The sequence below is a fragment of the Megalopta genalis genome, chromosome 8 (genome assembly GCF_051020955.1).
Source record: "Megalopta genalis isolate 19385.01 chromosome 8, iyMegGena1_principal, whole genome shotgun sequence".
Classification (NCBI taxonomy): Eukaryota; Metazoa; Arthropoda; class Insecta; order Hymenoptera; family Halictidae; genus Megalopta; species Megalopta genalis.
In genome coordinates, this window is record NC_135020.1 from 11,728,694 (window position 1) to 11,744,308 (window position 15,615).

The 15,615-nt window shown below is 42.9% G+C and overlaps 1 protein-coding gene across 3 annotated transcripts in view; it reads right to left on the reverse strand.

The window, feature by feature from the left end:
• The window catches only part of LOC117227839 (uncharacterized), a 130,945-nt gene that overhangs the window by 17,751 nt on the left and 97,579 nt on the right, over nt 1-15,615 (reverse strand). The gene's annotated exons all lie outside the window — the stretch shown is intronic.

Below are 15,615 nucleotides of genomic sequence, written 5' to 3' on the forward strand. Positions count from 1 at the left end.
CGACCGCGGACACATTAATTAATCTCCCATGCGGCTCCCACACAGACGCGTTCCCCGTTCCCCTCCCCCTCCCCACGTCTCGCCACGGTTTTCAGCACGCAGACGCCGGGCTTCGATAGCGTTTCATCGGCGGCGAGGGCGTGGCGAAACTTCGGCCCATGTTTCTAACTTAATTCGGTTAGTCGAGATTTATATCCGCATCCAGCCTGTATCCTCTTGTTCTCGTTTCGCCCTCCTGTCCGCCCGGCGGCGACCACCCCCGCCTCCGCCGGCACCGCCAGATTTCGCCGCGGCGCAATGGGGTTTATTAGAATTTATAAGCGGTCCCGGTTGACAATCCAGCAACGCCCAAATTGCTGGATATTCCGCGAGCCCGATACCCGTCGCGGAGCGCCTTATTTATTCGCCACCCGTTGGACCGGTGGGCGCGGGGGGACACCCGAGATGCGCGTTATTGGTCAATTTTTGGGGTGGAACGCGGCCAGCCGGAATTCATCGCTTTGTTTGCCGCCGGTTTTACGAGCTCCGCCCGGCCTCCTTTCGCTCCCGAAAATCATCGACCTAAGAAACCGGCCCGGTCCCCGCTCGAAATTGCCGGCTGACGCGTAAGCGTCGCGTAATTTGTGGGATCTCGCATGCGGAAACCGGCGGACCACTGGCTGACACGGATACAAGAATGAATTGCGGGACCCGTGACGGCGCGGTTCGTGCCCTCGCCTCGCCTCGCCTCGCCTCGCCTTCGGATGGAACGGTGAACGTCCGCGTCGATTGCGAATTGACCGAACGTTCGCGTTTTTTGCTCGCGTTCGCGGACGATTGTTCTATGATACGCAATCCGTGGATGCTAGCGCCGACTCTTGGCTTCCGGGTCTGGCAACGTTTCAGCGATGGACGGCGATAATGAATTCGCTTCTTTATTAAGGGCCCGATTATGATCTCGTGGATCCGGTAACGGTGGAAAACGGAATTGCAGAGTTTGTAAGACTGTGAATATTGATTAGACTTTCTTCGAGCAAAATGCATGTGTGCAGCATGTCCGGAATGGAAGGGAGGAGAGGATGAAACGGAACAGCAACAGTTTTTTTTTTCTTGGGAAAGAGGCGCGAATGATTTTGTATCGTACGCATAATCCTGTGCACACGTTATGGTTTACGTTACGATGCTTGACGGATTTCTAACGTCGATGTTTCATTTCCGACGTTTCGATATCGACGTTCGATAGATTTTCTTGAAATTCTATATATTAGAACAATTAGGTTATTTATCATGTGTCGTCTCTCTAGGTGGAAAGTAAGTTATAAACTTTTCGTTCGATAATTACAATTGAAAGTTTCAATTCGAAATATAACGAAGTTATTCGCCACTCTGATTAAATCTCCAAACGGTCGATCAAAGGAGATCCAAAATCATATCGAAGGAAAAGCCTCGAAAAGCTGGAGAGTCTGAAAAGTATTGTAGGTTCCTGGCAATTCGACGTTCAATTCATTTTTGTATACTTTGATTTCAAAAATTAATGCAGTAAATTCTCCCTAATCTTTCTTCAGCTTGTGATCAAAAATGAACAATTCGGGAAGAGGAGATACGATTCTTCGATATTATTCTTTCACCTCGATTTTATAATTGTTGACAATCGGTAACTGTAAACACGAATCGCGAGGCTCGAATAATCGTGTCTCCTCTTCCCAAATTGTCCATTTTTGTTTACAAACTGAGGGACGATTAGAGAGAATAGAAAACGCATCGGGAAATAATAACTTAATTATAAATTCGTGAAGTAATTTCTCCCGGAAATGCCAAATTTCGGGTTGCTGTGAATTTCCGTGAGCTAGCCCTACGCCTATGTAATTTATTGCTACGTCGATATTATAGTTACCGATTTCTTGCCATAACGATTACTGGGTTGATTTCGCATATGTCGCTGCGGATATTATATAATTCAGAGGAATTTGAATTTTTCCAATCTTGATTCGAAGATTTTTTTGTAACTTTTAGAAGGAACGTTTGAAAGTCTCTATGAGATAGAGCTATTGCGTTTGTTTCTGCAGGTCTTGTTTCTACAGTTCTTTATCTCACACTGAAGTGTAAATATTAAATATTTACTCAATTATCATAAAATTAGATGCGTTAAGACAGATCACTTCTGCATAGAATAGAATGGAATACCTAAGTACACACACACATACAAGGATGAATAGAAATATTTCTTAATACGTGTTTATTCTTTCTTGCGATAATTAGATTGCAGAATAAAATGTTAATTACCAAATCCTAGTTGCCTGTTCATCTGCGATTTTTGTTTCTAAAATAATAAAACCATCTTATTTTTTATATTTCCTGATTTTATATTATAGTTACATGTTAAAACATGTATTTACAATTTCATTCTCATACGAATTACACAAAATAAATCTATCCATTGTTCTGACTTTCTGGAATAACGTCAATTCCGGAGACAGATCAACCCGTTGCCTCGCGATATCGTGTCACGTCTTTCCAATGTAATTAAAATTCTACTTACGTGGCCTCGATAGATGCAAATCTTTCTCTCAGGAACGACGAACAACCGAAAACTTCGAGTCATCGTAGCTGCGAGAAAGGTCGCGGGTTAAATTGCGACGACGAGTGACGGATAAGGGTTATTAATTGCGGCAATGTTCGCAGCGCCGCGACGTTAACCGATCGAAAATATTGCTGGTGGATTCGCGCTGCCCCTACCATGTTTTTCGCGTCCCATGGGAATGTTATGGGGCCGCGCGCCACTTGTCAGTGTCCGTTCAGACAGCGAGAAGTCAGAGAGGGCCACCCTCGGCCCGTGAAGATCATTTAATCATTTGACGACGAGCGATAGAAAATTCATGAGCTTGACGCCCGGCACCGGCCGCAACCCCATTATAAGGGTCGCAGGGTCCACCGGCTATGGGATTCGAGGATGCACCATAGGCCTGCTTTTATGTGCGAACGATCGGTCGCTTCTTACGACCGGATTATGAACGTTCCCCCGTCGCGGGCCCCCTCTCGAGCAGCCGGGGGATTGTTGGTCGCTGAATCACGCGTGGAAATCCTATAATTCGACTTTAATTCGATCTGTCGGCAATTATGACGGCGAGGGCGGCGGCGAAGGGCGGAGAGGGGGGGGGGGGCAGGTCGGGGGGATGACCCGGTTCCGCGCCCGGAAAGTAATCGCGCTCAACGTTTCGAACCTTTTCGATCAATTAGTTCGACAAAAACTCGTCGAATCCGATTATCCGGAAACGCGTGGCATTGCCGCGTAATTGCGCGCCATTATACGTAAAAATGCTGCGAGTCGAAAAAAAAAGAAGAAAAAAACAGAAGAGGACCGACCGAACGAAATTATGCGTCCCAGCGAGCCGGCGTCCGTGTTTTCGGGCCGATTCACCATTTAGGTTTACCGACCCGTTGAAAATTTCTTTTGATCAGCCGACGATGCGTATTTTTACCGGGATACGTAATTTGATTTTTATTTTGTTTCCACGGGAAAACCGTTCGCCGTTCGGGCTCCGCTTCTACTTCGATAGCGCTTGCCTTTTCTCGTCGATTATACGCGAACCGGGGATTATTGGAAATTACATGCGAATTACTTAATCGAGTAATTCGACTAGGCCGAGGCGAGTTAACTAGTACTGTAGCGGCACGTGATTACACACCTCTTTTTACGAACGTTCTGTTGTCCCGGCCCTCCGGTCATTGAAGCGGGCTCGCTCAATACTTTCAATTTATTTCGTGTTTTAATAAGGTTGGGAAAGCTTGGACGCGCATGTTGCCGACGTCGCGCGTTAACTATTTTGCCTCTGTTAACAACGGTTCGATCGTTTTTACATAATAGTATGTTATTTTATAGTAATTACTAGATTAGACGTGCACGGATCGCGAGTTTATTCTATTTCGGTTCGAAAAATTTGGATTTCGAAAGTAAGCATCTTTTTTACATGTGTCGCAGTTCTAGAATTATAATTCAATGGCGAATAATCGGTGATTTTTAAACGATCGATTAAATAGCAATAGTTATTTATACTTTTAATAGATGCGACACATTTTTTACTGCTTAAATACTATGCTCTGAACAATGCGAACAGTGCAAATTATTCTGCTTTAACCCTAATCCCCAACGAGACGTAAGCGTGATTAACGCGCTTTTTATGAGAACGACAAGACTGAAATTATTTGTACTGTATACAAGCTTCATTATCGCATACGCTTGGATTGATTCAATCATTTCCTACAAAAGAGTTCTTGCAATTTCAACGCAATGGAATAAAATACGTGAAATTGATCGTTTCGACCGGCTTGGTAGGTTTAGCGTTTAACTTGTCTTACTTTGCTTCAGTTTTTCGTTTTCGAAGAAAGAATTCTGCAAATCTATTCTTGATCCTTCTATGTTGCAAAAATACAGAATGAACGTGATTAAATAGCTGTAATTTCTACCTAATTCGCGCTCAAATTGCGCACCAAAATGGACAATTTAGAAAGAGATGATGCGATTATTCGAGCCATGGACCTCGTTTTTATAATTGTTGTCAATCGGCAACTATAAAAATGAGCCGCGAACAATCGTATCTCCTCCTCCCAAAATTGTCCATTTTTGTTCACATGCTGAAGGAAAATTAGGGAGAATTTACTGTAACCGTAAGTTCAGCGTTAGATTCTATAGCCCTTAAAATGTATTTTGCAGTATTACCCGGTTCTTTTTCTATTTAATTTAGTGTTTAAGGTCTCATCGGCTCTCTTAGGCTATTAGAAACCACGTTGGAGGAGTATGAAATTAAATAAAATTGTTTGGTCTGCGATTATAACAAATGGTGAAATTCAACGTCTTTTAGAAAGGCTAACACTCTTTTGCACGAAGCTGCTGTTTGTAGCACTTCTGGGAAATTTGACAAACGATATTCTACCCTTTTCTGTCTGTATTTTTCACGATTGCTCAAAATATGCTCCACAGAGCTTCGAACATTGCAGAGTTCGCATTGTGCACTTATATGAAATACAAACGTAAGAATTGTATAACATTTACAGAACTGTATAACATTTTGTATAACAATTGTGTAACTGTATAACAATTACAAGAACTGTATAAAATTCACAGTAGCATAAAATTTTGGTACTGTCTGTGCTTCGATTTAAGACAATCGAACCATTGACTCGGAAAACTCCCAGTCGTCGTCAGTCATTTCGACGGAAAATTCGATGTATAAAGATTCACGGTTCGATGATACGACATCTTTTTGATATATTCAAACTTCTTCGGCCCGTGGAACATCATCTGCACGTGCTGATTCAACTTTCGAAACACAGTAATTTCTCCCTAATTCGCGCTCAGATTGCGCACAAAAATGTACAATTTGGGAAGAAGAGGCACGATTATTCGAGCCTCGCGCGACTCGTTTGTATAGTTACCAATTGTCAACAACTATGAAAACGAGACGCAAGGCTCTAATAATCGTATCTCCTGTTCCCGATTTTAGGGAGAAATTAGGGAGAAATCACTGTAGCGCGCAACTGGCTCGGAGCAATTAGGGAAGAGGAGATACGATTATTCGAGCTTTGCGGCTCGTTTTCATAGTTATCGATTGTCAAGAACTATAAAAACGAGCTCGAATAACTATATTTCCTCTTCTCAAATTGTCCATTCTCTTGTGCGTCATGTTACAAAGCAGCGGGAAATGAGCAGATAATTGCACAGCTACTAAACATTGAAAATCGGCAGGATTATCAAATCCGTATCGACATTCGGTAAGATCATAAAATCTTTACAAACATTCTAGTTCAAGGGACCATCATCTTTCATCTTTTCCGAGAGAGAGAGAGAGAGAGAGAGAGAGAGAGAGAGAGAGAGAGAGAGGGAGAAAGGGCGCGAGAGTAAGAGAGCGCGAGAGAGAGCGAGAGCGAGAGTAAGAGTGCGCGAGAGAGAGAACGAGAGTAAGAGACCGCGCGCGAGAGAGAGAACAAGAGTAAGAGAGCGCGAGTGCAAAAGATTCCCGACGATCGAAAAACCTTCGACTTTCCAAAAACCTGAACAAACGTTGCCCGTCGAGGCCGGCTGCCTCGACTTGGCTCGTCCCCCTCGCCCCCTCGCGGGTGCCGGTGATCCGTTTCCAGAAGAGTGATACATTCGCGTCGGCGGTAAGGACGGTCGGGGGAAAGAAAGAGGAGAGGAATAGGAAGAGGAAAAACAGAAAACAGCTCTCTGCGAGAGGTTATATATTTTTTTGTGAAACGCACTCTTCGCTCGGCAACAAAGGTCGTAAGCTCGTCCGCGCGGCTCGCTCGCGGATGTGTCCTCGGCTCGTGGCTGGCAACGAAAAGCCGAGAAAGCTCGTTGGATTTTAGACGCAATCAATTTAGGCCCCGTCTTTGTGCGCGTGCGAACGAACGAACGCGGCCGCGCGACGCGCTCTCCGCGTTCCCGCGGTTTCGCCACGGCTCGGCTTGGCTTCGCCCGGCACGGCTCGCCCCGGCTCGGTGTGGGTGCAAGTAAAGCTCATCCGAGGACACTGCGCTCTCGAGTATTTAATGCGTTCCGTAGCTTTGTAACCCCCTCTGGCGCGTAACACACACACACACGCACACACACACACACGCGGAACCCCCCTCTGTGCGTGGCCTCTCTGCGCGAGTGTGCGCTTGTGCGCGTGCATTGCTTTCCTGTCGCGGCCGTGGCCATCGAAAAGACAAAATCAATAATTGGGCACGGACCGGGGCCACGAAATTTCCAGCCGACGACGATCCCGCGGGCGCTGGCCTACCGCTCGACGATCTTTCGGCTTTTCGACGGTTCTTTCGCCGCCGGATCATCGGAAAATATGGTGGACGCGTCGGGTCATCTTGCACGTCGCGCATCCATTTTTACTCTGCTCGACGCATTTTATGGGGACATTGCGGCAAGCTGTAGAAATAGCAAGAGAAATTGAATCTGCGCGACTGATTTTCTGTGGAGACGAGACGATCGAGGAGAACACTTTACAGTAATGCACTCCCTAATTGACGCTCGGATTGTCCACAGAAATGGACAATTTGGGAAGAGGAGACACGATTGTTCGAGCCTTGTGGCTCGTTTTTTATGGTTATCGATTGTCATACTGGGTAGGATGCGTTGCATTTGTACACGGCGAATCATCGTGTGCGAAGCGCGTATGCAGTTTTGACACCCGATGCCGCACGAGTTTCGTGAAGCAGAGCAATGCCGCTGAAAAAAAGGGTGGGATTACGAAGGAATTCTGTACTTTGTATTGCTTCCGAGTAGTCAAATAATTGCTGCAGACGTATACACTGTGCTCAATGGGATCAATTAAGCGATGCAATTCTTTTTTATCGTGATAGCGTCAGGCTGGATGTGGCGAAAAAAAAACGTGTAAAAAGAATTACACGAATAACACGAATGTCCAAATAATTCCAAATAATTGTATGTCCTAATTTGATAGTAACGGCATTACGTCTTCGCCGAAAAGTGGAAAAGAGATGTGGAAACGCCTCTCTGGTTACATATTTGTATACCATGAAAATGAGTTTTTAATATCGCGATAAAAAACGGCATCAACTTGTATGCAAAATAAAAACTGTTCGTTTTCATTGTTTCATTCTCCCTTGAATTATTTCGAGTTCAAAATAATGCAGTAGTGTTTCGAAATTCCTCAATTGTTTTTACTGTTTTTTATTCGATTTACTCATTCTTGGCATAAATGCACGATATCGGCAGTCTGCTTATCACTAATACGTTGTCGGGTTAGCCGATAAGGGTGTATTTGCAGGCGATGAAGGGTAAAGAACGTCGATCAGAGCGATGCGTATAAATACATTCTATTGTTTTATCTGGGAGAGCTTAAGCTAGAACAACGAACATATATATTGCCGATCTTGGACATGATACAGTAATGTCTCTCTAATTGACGCTCAGATTGTCCACAAAAATGGACAATTTAGGAAGAGGAGATACGATTATTCGAGCCTTGCGGTTCATTTTTATAGTCACGAATTGTCAACAACCATAAAAAAAACGAGCTGCGAGGCTCGAACAATCGTTTCTCCTCTTCCCAAATTATCCATTTTCGTGGACAATCTGAGCGACAATTAGGGAGACATTACTGTAATAAATCGTCTCCAGAATCATCCATCTTTATGAAGTCAAAACTTGGAAATTCTAACTTTGTGTTTCGTTACTCAAGAGGAACTTTCGAGTTCGCCATTTGTTATTTCAGTTCAAAATTTCAAATCAACTTTAGTATTATCAATTTATATTATCAATTTAGCAATCTATCCATCTGTATACAAGATAGTCAAACTAATTCTTTCTTGTTTGATTTAGCATTAATTTCGTCACAAAATTCTCATATTCAAAGTTCCATGGTTCAATTGATTTCCGTTTGTGGTAGTTGAATATTTATAGGAAAAAGTTCGAGCTGTCATTCGAACAAACTGAAACTCGAGATAAAATATTCCATCTTAAATGATGAAATAGCGTCTATACGATCATCAAATTTGAAATGCCGAAACACTTGCGTTCGGAGCTTAAATGTTTAAATATTCCTTTCGCAGGATTTAAAGTCATAGACAGAAACTTAGTTGTTCACATTGGATCACTATGCGTCAATTTGCCGGTTTTTTTTTACGTTGAAAGTATTTAAAGAAACACTTTTTATCCTATCCTTTCTACGTGCACTAATTCAATGTACTTTTTTTTTTTTGGTTATTATTGTCAATCGATGTGTCAAGTCTCGGTAATATCGGTCCAAAATTCTTGCCATCCGTTCCTCGATGAACCCGCGTATCTCATAAAGGATTTTACATTTAAATCAATGACTATCACATCCTTCTCTCCTTCGCTTGATCACATAATTTGAGATCGAAGTCACCGTTGACGCTCTCCACCGGATCCTCGACGGCTCAACAAAAAGAAAGATATTCGTAATCCGTTAACGATGGTTCGACGCGAAAATATTTATTTTGCCCGACCGAGAGGGCCTAATTTCAGCGCCGAGACCGTTGTTTACACAGCGTTAGCACGGCCTTTAGAACGTGTTAACGTCTTCCCTAGCCACTCGAACTGTGGAGTCCTTCTCAGCCTTTTATCCAGGATATCCACCTGTCGTGCCTGGCCGGCGGAGAATTGAGTTTTTCAGAAAACGATGCGACGAGATCTTCAGAACCGAACTAACAGGCAACCTTTCAGGAATCGTATAATTCCGCTCTGTCCGCTGGTAATTCCTCGAACAAACAAATTTTCGCTCCTCTCGGTTTTTGTCCTCTCGAAATATTATCCAAGGAACGCCGTTCTATTTTCTATAATTAATCGTTTCTCTGTTCGAACCCTGGGGATAAAAATGAAATAGTCAAACATTTCTACGAATATTCTTTTACCTATGATTACTCAATTATTTGTTGTAAATGTAGAAAGTAGATTGGAACTTTATTGTTTATTCGTCATCGGCGAATTTTATGCGTTTATGACAATAACTATTGCGTGAACTGCAAAACTCTGAAAGCATTGAAAGAATTTAAGGACACTGTAACATTATTTTCAACTTTTCATTAGAATAATTGAAGGAAAAATGGCACTTGCGCAATAGCAATTTATGCTTGTTACGATTAGATCGGACAAATTTTATTTTGCATGAAGGTAGTCATAAAGATCTGGTCATCAGAATTTAAACAGATTGAAGACAAAACTTTCTATAAATGTTCTTTTCTCTATAATTCATCAATCTTCTTTTCGATCGTAGCAATTAAAGACTCGATCGTTCACTGCAGTGTCGTGAAAACTTGAAGAAATCGTAAACAGACCTTACCATAAATTCTCCCAAATTTTCCTTAAGCTTGTAAACAAAAATGACCAATCTGGAAAGAGAAGATATGACTATTCGAGCCTTATGGCTCGTATTTATAGTTATCGAATGTATAAAAAAAGATGTCATAATATCATCGAACCGTGGATCTCTATACATCAAATTTTCCGTCGAAATGACTGACGACGACTGGGAGTTTTCCGTGTCAATGGTTCGAATGTCGTAAATTGAAGCACAGACAGTACCAAAATTTCACGCTACTGTGAATGTTGTACAGTTCTTGTAATTGTTATACAGTTACACAATTGTTATACAAAATGTTATACAGTTCTGTAAATGTTATACAATTCTTACGTTTGCATTTCACATAAGTGCACAATGCGAACTCTGCAATGTTCGAAACTCTGTGGAGCATATTTTGAGCAACCGTGAAAAATACAGACAGAAATGGGTAGAACATCGTTTGCCAAATTTCCCAGAAGTGCTACAAACAGCAGCTTCGTGCAAAAGAGTGTTAGCCTTTCTAAAAGACGTCGAACTTCACCATTTGGTATAATCGCAGACCAAACAATTTTATTTAATTTCATACTCCTCCAACGTGGTTTCTAATAGCCTAAGAGAGCCGATGAGACCTTAAACACTAAATGAAAAAGAAAAAGAACTAGGTGATACTGCAAAATACATTTTAAGGGCTATAGAATCTAACGATGATCTTACGGTCGCAGTAAATTCTCCCTAATTTTCCTTCAGCTTGTGAACAAAAATGGACAATTTTGGGAGGAGGAGATACGATTGTTTGCGGCTGATTTTTATAGTTGCCGATTGACAACAATTATAAAAACGAGGTGCATGGCTCGAATAATCGCATCTCCTCTTCCCAAATTGTCCATCTTTGTGCGCAATTTGAGCGCGAATTAGGGAGAAATTACAGTTATTTAACCACGTTCGTTCTGTATTTTTGCAACATAGAAAAATCAATTTGCAGAATTCTTTCTTCGAAAACGAAAAACTGAAGCAAAGTAAGACAAGTTAAACGCTAAACCTACCAAGCCGGTTGAAACGATCAATTTCACGTATTTTATTTCATTGCGTTGAAATTGCAAGAACTCTTTTGTAGGAAATGATTGAATCAATCCAAGCGTATGCGATAATGAAGCTTGTATACAGTACAAATAATTTCAGTCTTGTCGTTCTCATAACATACAACAATTAGAAAAACGAGCCGCGAGGCTCGAATAATCGCATCTCCTCTTCCCAAATTGTCCCTTTTTGTTTGCCAGCTGAATTGATCGGTGGCTCGCAGGCAATCAGAAGTCGAAGAAACCGTAGTCAAAGTATTTCCCGCGAAACTACTTTGTCCTATAATTAATCGATTCGCAGTGCTAATGCTCGAGATGAAAATAGACCCGGGATCATCATATCCGGTGGGGCGTCAGTTGTTAAGCGGACAATAAACGGGCATTTCCATGAATTCGCCGTAGGAATGGTAATATCGCAGCATAATTTATGTCGACTTACGACGCGGGCCGCCTATTAAACATAAACACAAGCAGCGGGAAAACTCGTCCGGTGAAAATTCGCGGGTCATTTGAGCCGTTTCCGCGCCATTACCCTTTCTTAGTCAGGCTTCTTTGCGGGAGAGGACGAGCCACGATGAACGGAGAACCTCAAGAAGAGATCGAAGTCGAGCGGAAGAGGGTTGAAGAGGCCGGGGGCTGGGGGCGGGGAGGGGGGCCGCGAACGTAACTCGATTCCTCGTTACTTTCTTCTCGGCGCGCCGCGCGCGGTACGGCGCGGGTAGATTATATCCTCGAAACGAGCCAAACTTTCAGCTCTCTCCTCCCTTTCTTCCTGTTCATCGCTTGAAACGACCGGCCCAGGACCCTCGCTCCTCGCATCCAGTGATTTCATTCGGTGCGAACACGATGGACCATGTGGTTGAGCCCGCGCCCGCGCGGCCAAGCAGACGCCGACGCCGACACCGACGCTCGACGCTCGACGCTCGACGCTCGACGCTCGACGACGTCTTCTTCGCTATTGTCACGGGCCATTTTGGTAGCGGTCGAGAGGGAGGAAGAGGCGAACCGTTTTGTGCTTGTCGTCTCGCCTCGTCTCGCCTCGCCTCGCCTCGCCGGTTAATGCGCCACTCCCGCAGCAACGAATTGCGCGCGGAAACGAGAGAATTAAAAATGAAAATTCGTAATGCCGCCGGGGATTATGCTTCATTTCGCCGATTACTTTCCTTCTTGAAGCACGAGCGCTTAATTTTCTGCTTGTCCTCGCGAACGACACGAGTGTCGCCCGAAGACATTTCTCGGCCGGCCCGCGGGCTGATCTTTCGCGATTCTCAGACACCTTTTGATACCTTAATCGGTCTAAATACGGCACCAACCTGTCACCATCCTCCACCTTCTACTCTTCCTCCTCCTCTTCGGACAGATAAGTAACGAGGATTCCCAGTCGGTTCTTGGTAATTTCGTTCACTGGCGAGATTTAGGTGGATCACGTGGTTGTTTCGAATAAGAATGTGAGGAACACGATGATTTTTTTATAGTGTCTGCTAACCCTGTGTTCGAACACCTTTTTAGACGTGATAACTTTTTTAAAAAGCAGACCAAATGGCTTGAATTTTTCTTTTTAATGTTAAAGCTACCGGTATAGTTCAAAACGCGATAACTTCTTTAAAACTGGGACAAATGAATTGGATTTTTTTTTAATTGTTAAAGCTATCGGTATAATTCAAAACGCAGTAACTTTTTTAAAACTGGACGAAATGACTTGGATTTTGTTTAAATGTTAAAGATACAGGTCTATTAGAAACGGACCGAAATATATTTTCATAATTTTGCTATCACTTGGAATGATCTTGAGAAAAAAATGATAAAGTAAAATTTTTATCTTTTTATGAAAATTTATGAACGGTTATGAAAATTCTTCGAAGTACATATTTCTTAACCCTGACATAGTTAAGGGAGAGAGAAAAAATGTTCACAGAATTTCAAACACGTATTTTTGTTCGAACAATGTTTTTTTATAAATATTGTATATTATACTTTTTCAAATTCCTAAATGTATGATTTAACGGTATTATACATACTGAATGATCTTTGGTACTACATGATTCTCCCTTAAGCAGACCTTAACCTCTTACCTAGGGTTAACATCATATAAATAATAAGTATAAATAAATAGAAAAAACAATGACAAAAATTCCCAGTGTTTTTATAATTTCTGTAATTTAAAAATCAAACATCTGGAACCAGTCGTTCGATCGGCAATGACAAAAGCCTCTGTTCATAAATTAATGCTGCATATTGCGCAGCTATCGGTGAAATAATAACACTTAACGGACGGGTTGCTTTTTTCTCTGTCCTTTTCGGTTTTGGAGCATTTTTTAACAGAATTAAATAAACATGTATGTACGATTTCAAAGCGTTGCAGTTTCATTAAATCGACGCCATTTCTGATGAAATTTTACAAAGTAATTTATTCACGTATCTAGTATTAATAATATATTAATAAAGTTAAAAAAAAATTAATAATAATAAATAATGAATAAATAACAAACTAAATAATAATAAATAATAATATAAAAAATAATATATTAGTAAACCCTTTGCACTGGAGTGGTGATTCTGAGGCACCATTAAAATTTGTTGTATCACGTTCTAAGATCATTTTTATATTAACAAAGTCTAAATACAAAAAATTATTAAGAGCTTAACTGTTATGTGAGTCACAAGAGACAATTTCGTATGCATAAAATGCACTTTGTCATATAAAACAAAAATACTGCATATCAGAAAAATTATTTTAGATTTACAATTAAAACAGCTCCGAGTGCAAGAAGTTAATAAAGCATTGATAAAAATTCCAGCAAAAATGTAAATCCACTTGTCCCGTCCTGAGAAGCCAGAATGGAAAACCGTAAACCCACGCGGCCCGCGTCCTAGGAAGCCAGAATAGGGAAACGTAAATTTACGTGCCGGTATATTTCAGTGTTAACGTTTCGAATTTCAGTAAAATCGTTCGAAAGTTGCAACGTCGAAACCGTCTTTGTTCCCGGTGACAACGTTCGCATCCGTCTTTCGCGGTCGTAAGAAAAAGTATCTCCGGTTTACTGCCGGCAGAATCTTCCACATAATTCAGCAGCGACAGCGGACTATTTTTCCGGCGGTGAACGTCCGACCAAAGTAATCGAGGAATCGAGTATCTTTGTCGAGCGGTATCGAGTTCGAAACGAGCCTCTTATCCGGTTTTACGAGCGATGCTTTACGCGGCCGGCGACTGCCGGCACGGCGACGTCCCTCCTCGGAAATTCTCGAAAGGAACGCCATTTTGTTGGGCGCAGCCGGTTGTTCTTCCGGGATCAGCCGCGCGGCAACGCATGTATTAATGAACGAGTACGCGAGGCCCTGCAGCATTTATGCACTTACGTTTTCCTGCGGCATTCTCGCGCGCGGAACGTTTTCTTTCTGTCATAACGCGCGCCACGAGAGAAACTTCGTTTCCCTAAAACGACCGAATACATCGCTCGGCGAATGTTCCGCGCCACTTTCAGAATACTCCATAAAGTGCGCGGAAATCCGTGCATGCTGGCAGAGTCGCTAAAAACTTTGTACCACTCAAATCGAAGACCGCGAAGAAGAATCGCCGAGGCATCGATCTAATATTTTCCTCGACCTCGCACTAACTTCCCGGCAAGTTCTTACTTACATTCTAAAACTATGCATAGATCTGGATGAATTATCGCTTGCATCTTGAATCAGAGACTGCAATAACTGCTCCTGCAATTTTTCAGACCCGTTCGAAGCTCGAAACAATAAGAAATCAGGATGAAAGATGTTACGCTGGTTACTGAAAAATCAGCCGGCGGCTGGTTAAAGTCTCGTTCTGAAAATCGATGCTTTTTCCGCAAACTCTATAAAGTGCGCGGAAATCCGTGCATGCTGTTAGAGTCGCTAAAAACTTCGTACCACTCAAATCGAAGACCGCGAAGAAGAATCGCCGAGGCATGGATCCAATATTTTCCTCGATCTCGCACGAACTTCCCGGCAAGTTCTTACTTATATCGTAAACCTGTGCATAGATCTGGATGAATTATCGCTTGCATCTTGAATCAGAGACTGCAATAATTGCTCCTGCAATTTTTCAGACCCGTTCGAAGCTCGAAACAATAAGAAATCAGGATGAAAGACGTCACGCAGGCCACGTTACTGAAAAACCAGCCGGCGGATGGTTAAAGCCTCGTTCTGAAGATCGATGCTCTTTCCGCGAACTTTCTAGCCGAGAAGAATGCTTGATAATTGAAGCTTCGCTATCAAAAACAACGAGCATCGCCAGGCCCCTTGCAATGTAGCAACCTCGAATTAAATGTCTGCAACGAGAGCCCAGCAGAATCGAGCGTAGAACAACCGCTGAATTCAACGGCGGATTGGATCCTGGTGGACGTTTCGGCTCGACGAAGTTCGAGTCGCAGGATCGCGTCATTGGGCCCAATAACTGAACCGCTTTCGTGCGTATCAAGGGGTCGAGCGATGATCGTGCACGATCGAATGAAAATGTCGAAGACGCGAGGCGGCTCGCGCTTCCCTACCTGGCAGCTTGTTCTAACGAATATCCTCATTGGCGCCCGGACTGAAGCGGGGACTGACAATGGGGCCCTGTTGTCAGGAAGGGGGCTTCCTTCAGTGGAACCTTTGTCATGGAACATACGTGGAATCGTCCGAGCCGAGAACCCTCGACAGAGAGAGAGAGAGAGAGAGAGAGAGAGAGAGAGAGAGAGAGAGAGAGAGAGAGAAAGAGCGCGCCCCGTGGATGA